Genomic DNA, 7,933 nt, shown 5'->3' on the forward strand with positions numbered 1-7,933 from the left:
TTAGAGAGGAATACCAGGGTGCACGGAATGCTGGGAGAGGCAGCTAGCACTAAAATGGAGAATAGTAAGTTAATAGATGGAGTCAGAGTAAGGGAGCAAGTAATGAAGTCTAATTCAGGGTTACACTGCATGTATGTGAATGCACAGAGTATAGTTAATAAAAGTGGGGAGTTACAGGCGCAGATTGCCTTGTGGGATAATGGAAACCTGGCTTAAGGAAGGGCAAGTCTGGGTGTTAAATATTCTTGGTTACAAAGTGTTCAGAAACAGTAGGAAAGGGAAAAAAGTCAGAGGGGTGGTGTCGTTGGTTAAGGAGAGCATTGCAGTACTGGAAAAGGGGTATGTGTCAGAGGATTCAAGGACAGAATTGATTTGGCTGGAGCTAAGAAATAAGAAGGCTGCAATTACATTGCTCGGTGCAATGTATAGACCACCAGCTAGTGGGAAGGATATAGAGGAACAAATCTGCAAGGAAATTACAGAGAGGTGCAAATAACAGAGTATTTATAATGGGGGACTTAAATTACCTCTATATAGACCAGGATAGTGGGAGTGTAAGGGGCAGTGAAGGACAAGTGTTCCTAGATTGTATTCAGGAGAATTTCCTACAGCAGTATGTGTCCAGTCCAACAAGAAAGGAGGCACTGCTAGATCTGGTTCTTGGGAATGAGGTGGGCCAAGTAGATCAATTGACAGTAGGGAAATATTTCGGGGACAGTGATCATTGTATCATAAGGTTTAGGATGATGATGGAAAATTACATTGGTCAATCCAGAATATGAATAATCAACTGGCACAGAGCAGACTTCAATGGGGCAGCAACGGAACTGGGCCGGATAGACTGGAACCAAAGGTTGGCAGGAAAAACAGTAGCTGAACAATGGTCCACCTTCAAAGAGGAGATGGCTTGGGCACAGTCAAGGTATGTCCCCTCAAAAGGGAAAAGTAGGACAAACAAACAAATCCAGAGCTCCCTGGATGACAATGGAGATAGAAATTAAGTTAAAGAAGAAAAAGTGTGCTTCCGACAGGTGTCAGGTCGCAAATACAATTGAGAACCAGGCTGAATATAGAAGGTTCAGAAGGGATGTGAGAAAGCAAATACGAGAAGCAAAGAGGGGTTATGAAAAAAGACTGGCAGCTAACAAAAAGAAATCCTAAAGTATTCTATAAGCACATCAATAGTAAAAGGGTGGTGAAAGGAGGAGTTGGGCCAATTAAGGGCCAAAAAGGGGATTTACACACAGAGGCAAGAGGCTGAGGTGTTAATTGAATACTTTGCATTGATCTTTACCTACGAGGTAGATACTGCCCAGGCCATGGTGACAGAGGAGGAAACTCAGTCACTAGAAGGGTTTAACATTGATGAGCAGGAGGTATTGGATAAGCTGTAGGTACTTAAATATTGAAGGAAGTGAGCATGGAAATTGCAGAGGCACTGGCAATAATCTTTCAATGTTCCCTGGATTCGGGGGAGGTGCTGGAGGACTGGGGAATTGCAAACATTACGCCCTTGTTCAAAAAGATTGTAAAGATCTGCCCTGCAATTACAACCAGTCAGTTTAACTTTGGTGGTGGGGAAACTTCCAGAAACAATTATTTGGGATAGAATTAATAATCACACGGAAAAATTTGGATTGATTCGGAAGAGTCAGCATGGATTTATTAAAGGAAGATCATGTCTAACTAACTTGCTGGAGTATTTTGAAGAGGTATCAGAGATGGTTAATGAGGCTGTTGATGTGATGTATATGGACTTCTAAAAGGTGTTTGATACAGTGCCGCACAACAAATTTGAGTTAAGTTATAAGTCATAGAATAAAAGGGACTGTATGAACATGGATACAAAATTGGCTAAGGAATAGGAAACAAAGAGCAATGGTTAATGAGTATTTTTCAGGCTGGAAGAAGGTTTGTAGTGGAGTTCCCCAGCGGTCAGTATTGGGACCCCTGCTCTTCTGGATATGTATAAATGGATCTAGATCTTGCGGATGACACAAAACTTGGGAGAATTGTAAACTGTGAGGACAGTGCAGAACTTCAGAAGGACATTGACACATTGGTGGAGTGGGCAGATAGGTGGCAGATAAAGTTCAATGCAGAGAAGTGTGAGGTGATACACTTTGGTACAAAGAACATGGAGAGACAGTATAAAATAAAGGTTACTATTCTAAAGGGTGTGCAGGAGCAGAGAGACCTGGGTATCTTTATACATAAGTCATTAAAGGTGGTAAGACAGGTAGAGATAGCTGTTTCAAAAGCATACAATATTCGAGGCTTCATTAATAGGGGCATATAGCACAAGAGCAGGGAGGTTACGACGAACTTATATAAGACACTGGTTAGAGCTCAGCTGGAATATTACATACAGTTCTGGGCGCCACACTATAGGAAGGATGTGAACACACTGGAGAGCGTGCAGAAGAGGTTTATGAGAATGGTTCCAGGGATGAGACACTTCAGTTACGAGGAAAAATTGGAGAAGTTGGGACTGTTTTCCTTGGAGAGGAGAAGGCTAAGAGGAGACTTGATAGAAATTTTCAACATGATGTTGGGCCAGGACAGAGCAGATATGGAGAAACTGTTCCCGCTCATAAATGGATCGAAAAACAGGGGGCACAGTTTTAAAGTGTTTCGCAAAAGAAGCAAATATGAGGTGAGATTTTTCACACACTGTGTAGTTAGGGTTTGGAATGCACATCCTGGAAGTGTGGTGGAGCAGGATCAATTGAAGCATTCAAGAGGGCATTGGATAATTAAATGGAAATAATGTGCAGGGTTATGGGGAAAAGGCAGGAGATTGGCACTAAGTTAAAATGCTCAGAGAACCGGTGCAGACACGATGGGTTGAAAGGCCTCCTTCTACACCATAACAATTCTGTGATTCGCAGGCTCTCTCCAGTTGAACATGCACCCTCGCTTTCTCGCCACTCCCTGTTGCCTTTTGCACACACTCTTGCCTTTTTTTCTCTCACTCTATTTCCACACTCACGCCCCCTTTCCATTTCCACGACCCCCTCCAGCTCTCTCACCCCATTTCCACAACCCCTCCTCATTTCCGTACCCCCTCCCTCTCTTTCAGCTCACCCTCGCCCTCTTTCCGCGCACCCTCCGCCTCTATCCGCGCCCTCACCACTTCTTTCCGTGCTCCCTCCCCCTCTTCCCGCACCCCCTCCCCCTATTTCCACACTCTCTAATTACCATTCTCTATCTCTCTCGATATTTCCGCGCGCCCAACACTCTCCCCCTCTAGTTCCACTCTCCCCCGCTAGTTCCACCCTCCCCGCTAGTTCCACTCTCCTCTCTCTCTATTTCCACTCTCTCTCTCTATTTCAACTCTCTGTCTCTCTCTCACTATTTCCACTCTCTCTCACTATTTCCACTCTGTCTCTCTCTCTATTTCCACTCTCTCTCTCTATTTTCGCTCTCTCTCATTATTTCCACTCTCCCTCTCACTATTTCGACTCTCTCTCTCTCTCACTATTTCCACTCTCTCTCTCTCTCTCACTATTTCCACTCTCCCTCTCTCTCTCTCTCACTATTTCCACTCTCTCTCTCTCTCACTATTTCCACTCTCTCTCTCTCTCTCACTATTTCCACTCTCCCTCTCTCTCTCTCTCACTATTTCCACTCTCGCTCTCTCTCACGATTTCCACGCACTCTCTCTCTCTATTTCCGCACTCTCTCTCTCTATTTCCGCACTCTCTCTCTCTATTTCCGCACTCTCTCTCTCTATTTCCGCACTCTCTCTCTCTATTCCCGCACTCTCTCTCTCTATTCCCGCACTCTCTCTCTCTATTCCCGCACTCTCTCTCTCTATTCCCGCACTCTCTCTCTATTTCCGCACTCTCTCTCTATTTCCGCGCTCTCTCTCTCTCTCCATTTCCACTCTGTCTCAGTCTCTCTCTCTCCATTTCCACTCTGTCTCTGTCTCTCCATTTCCACTCTGTCTCTCTCTCTATCTAGGCTCTGTCTCTCTCTCTCTCTCTCTCTCTCGCAATTTCTACTCTCTCTCTCTCTCTATTTCCGCACTCTCTCTCTATTTCCGCACTCTCTCTCTATTTCCGCACTCTCTCTCTCTCTATTTCCACTCTCTCTATTTCCACTATCTCTCTCTCTCTATTTCCACTATCTCTCTCTCTCTATTTCCACTCTCTCTCTCTCTCTATTTCCACTCTCTCTCTCTCTCTATTTACACTCTCTATCTCTCTCTATTACCACTCTCTCTCCTTATTTCCACTCTCTCTCTCTCTCTCTCTCTCTATTTCCACTCACTCTCTCTCTATTTCCACTCTCTCTCTCTCTATTTCCACTCTCTCTCTCTCTCTATTTCCACTCTCTCTCTCACTATTTCCACTCTCTCTCTCACTATTTCCACTCTCTCTCTCTCTCACTATTTCCACTCTCTCTCTCTATTTCCACTCTCTCTCTCTATTTCCACTCTCTCTCTCTATTTCCACTCTCTCTCTCTATTTCCACTCTCTCTCTCTCTATTTCCACTCTCTCTCTCTATTTCCACTCTCTCTCTCTAATTCCACTCTCTCTCTCTAATTCCACTCTCTCTCTCTAATTCCACTCTCTCTCTCTCTCTCTATTTCCACTCTCTCTCTCTCTCTATTTCCACTCTCTCTCTCTATTTATACTCTCTCTCTCTATTTCCACTCTCTCTCTCTCTATTTCCACTCTCTCTCTCTATTTCTACTCTGTCTCTCTATTTCTACTCTGTCTCTCTATTTCCACTCTCTCTCTCTCTCTATTTCCACTCTCTCTCTCTCTATTTCCACTCTCTCTCTCTCTCTATTTCCACTCTCTCTCTCTCTCTATTTCCACTCTCCCTCTCTCTCTATTTCCACTCTCTCTCTCTCTCTCTATTTCCACTCTCTCTCACTCTCTATTTCCACTCTCTCTCTCTCTCTATTTCCACTCTCTCTCTCTCTATTTGCACTCTCTCTCTCTCTATTTCCACTCTCTCTCTCTCTATTTCCACTCTCTCTCTCTCTCTATTTCCACTCTCTCTCTCTCTATTTCCACTCTCTCTCTCTCTATTTCCACTCTCTCTCTCTCTCTCTATTTCCACTCTCTCTCTCTCTCTCTATTTCTAGTCTCTCTCTCTCTATTTCCAGTCTCTCTCTCTATTTCCACTCTCTCTCTCTCTATTTCCACTCTCTCTCTCTCTATTTCCACTCTCTCTCTCTCTATTTCCACTCTCTCTCTCTATTTCTACTCTGTCTCTCTATTTCTACTCTGTCTCTCTATTTCCACTCTCTCTCTCTCTCTCTATTTCCACTCTCTCTCTCTCTATTTCCACTCTCTCTCTCTCTCTATTTCCACTCTCTCTCTCTCTCTATTTCCACTCTCTCTCTCTCTCTCTCTATTTCCACTCTCTCTCACTCTCTATTTCCACTCTCTCTCTCTCTATTTGCACTCTCTCTCTCTCTCTATTTCCACTCTCTCTCTCTCTATTTCCACTCTCTCTCTCTCTATTTCCACTCTCTCTCTCTCTCTATTTCCACTCTCTCTCTCTCTCTCTATTTCTAGTCTCTCTCTCTCTATTTCCAGTCTCTCTCTCTATTTCCACTCTCTCTCTCTCTCCATTTCCACTCTCTCTCTCTATTTCCACTCTCTCTCTCTATTTCCACTCTCTCTCTCTATTTCCACTCTCGCACTCTCTCTATTTCCACTCTCTCTCTCTCTATTTCCACTCACTCTCTCTCTCTCTATTTCCTCTCTCTCTCTCTATTTCCACTCTCTCTCTCTCTATTTCCACTCTCTCTCTCTCTATTTCCTCTCTCTCTCTCTATTTCCAATCTCTCTCTCTCTATTTCCACTCGCTCTCTCTCTATTTCCACTCTCCCTCTCTCTATTTCCACTCCCTCTCTCTCTATTTCCACTCTCTCTTTCTATTTCCACTCTCTCTCTCTCTATTTCCACTCTCTCTCTCTCTCTCTATTTCCACACTCTCTCTCTCTCTATTTCCACACTCTCTCTCTCTCTATTTCCACACTCTCTCTCTCTCTATTTCCACTCTCTCTCTCTCTATTTCCACACTCTGTCTATTTCCACTCTCTCTCGCTATTTCCACTCTCTCTCTATTTCCGCACTCTCTCTCTCTCTATTTCCACTCTCTCTCCCTCTCACTATTTCCACTCTCTCTCTCTCCCAATATTTCCACTCTCTCTCTCTCTCACTATTTCCACTCTCTCTCTCTCTCACTATTTCCACTCTCTCTCTCTCTCTCACTATTTCCACTCTCCCTCTCTCTCTCTCTCTCTCACTATTTCCACTCTCGCTCTCTCTCACTATTTCCACTCTCTCTCTCTATTTCCACTCTCTCTCTCTATTTCCACTCTCTCTCTCTATTTCCACTCTCTCTCTATTTCCGCACTCTCTCTCTCTCTCTATTTCCACTCTCTCTCCCTCTCACTATTTCCACTCTCTCTCTCTCCCAATATTTCCACTCTCTCTCTCTCTCACTATTTCCACTCTCTCTCTCTCTCTCACTATTTCCACTCTCCCTCTCTCTCTCTCTCACTATTTCCACTCTCTCTCTCTCTCACTATTTCCACTCTCTCTCTCTATTTCCACTCTCTCTCTCTATTTCCACTCTCTCTCTCTATTTCCACTCTCTCTCTCTATTTCCACTCTCTCTCTCTATTTCCACTCTCTCTCTCTATTTCCACTCTCTCTCTCTATTTCCACTCTCTCTCTCTAATTCCACTCTCTCTCTCTAATTCCACTCTCTCTCTCTAATTCCACTCTCTCTCTCTCTCTCTATTTCCACTCTCTCTCTCTATTTCCACTCTCTCTCTCTATTTCCACTCTCTCTCTCTCTATTTCCACTCTCTCTCTCTATTTCTACTCTGTCTCTCTATTTCTACTCTGTCTCTCTATATCCACTCTCTCTCTCTCTCTATTTCCACTCTATCTCTCTCTCTATTTCCACTCTCTCTCTCTCTCTATTTCCACTCTCTCTCTCTCTATTTCCACTCTCTCTCTCTCTCTCTATTTCCACTCTCTCTCACTCTCTATTTCCACTCTCTCTCTCTCTCTATTTCCACTCTCTCTCTCTCTCTATTTGCACTCTCTCTCTCTCTATTTCCACTCTCTCTCTCTCTCTATTTCCACTCTCTCTCTCTCTATTTCCACTCTCTCTCTCTCTCTATTTCCACTCTCTCTCTCTCTATTTCTAGTCTCTCTCTCTCTATTTCCACTCTCTCTCTCTATTTCCACTCTCTCTCTCTATTTCCACTCTCTCTCTCTCTCCATTTCCACTCTCTCTCTCTATTTCCACTCTCTCTCTCTATTTCCACTCTCTCTCTCTATTTCCACTCTCTCTCCCACTCTATTTCCACTCTCTCTCTCTCTATTTCCACTCTCTCTCTCTCTCTATTTTCTCTCTCTCTCTCTATTTCCACTCTCTCTCCCACTCTATTTCCACTCTCTCTCTCTCTATTTCCACTCTCTCTCTCTCTATTTCCACTCTCTCTCTCTATTTCCAATCTCTCTCTCTCTATTTCCACTCGCTCTCTCTCTATTTCCACTCTCCCTCTCTCTATTTCCACTCCCTCTCTCTCTATTTCCACTCTCTCTCTCTATTTCCACTCTCTCTCTCTCTATTTCCACTCTCTCTCTCTCTATTTCCACACTCTATCTCTCTCTATTTCCACACTCTCTCTCTCTCTATTTCCACTCTCTCTCTCTCTATTTCCACACTCTGTCTATTTCCACTCTCTCTCGCTATTTCCACTCTCTCTCTATTTCTGCACTCTCTCTCTCTCTATTTCCACTCTCTCTCCCTCTCACTATTTCCACTCTCTCTCTCTCCCAATATTTCCACTCTCTCTCTCTCACTATTTCCACTCTCTCTCTCTCTCTCACTATTTCCACTCTCCCTCTCTCTCTCTCTCACTATTTCCACTCTCCCTCTCTCTCT

Source organism: Carcharodon carcharias, chromosome 10, assembly GCF_017639515.1.
Source record: "Carcharodon carcharias isolate sCarCar2 chromosome 10, sCarCar2.pri, whole genome shotgun sequence".
Taxonomy (NCBI): Eukaryota; Metazoa; Chordata; class Chondrichthyes; order Lamniformes; family Lamnidae; genus Carcharodon; species Carcharodon carcharias.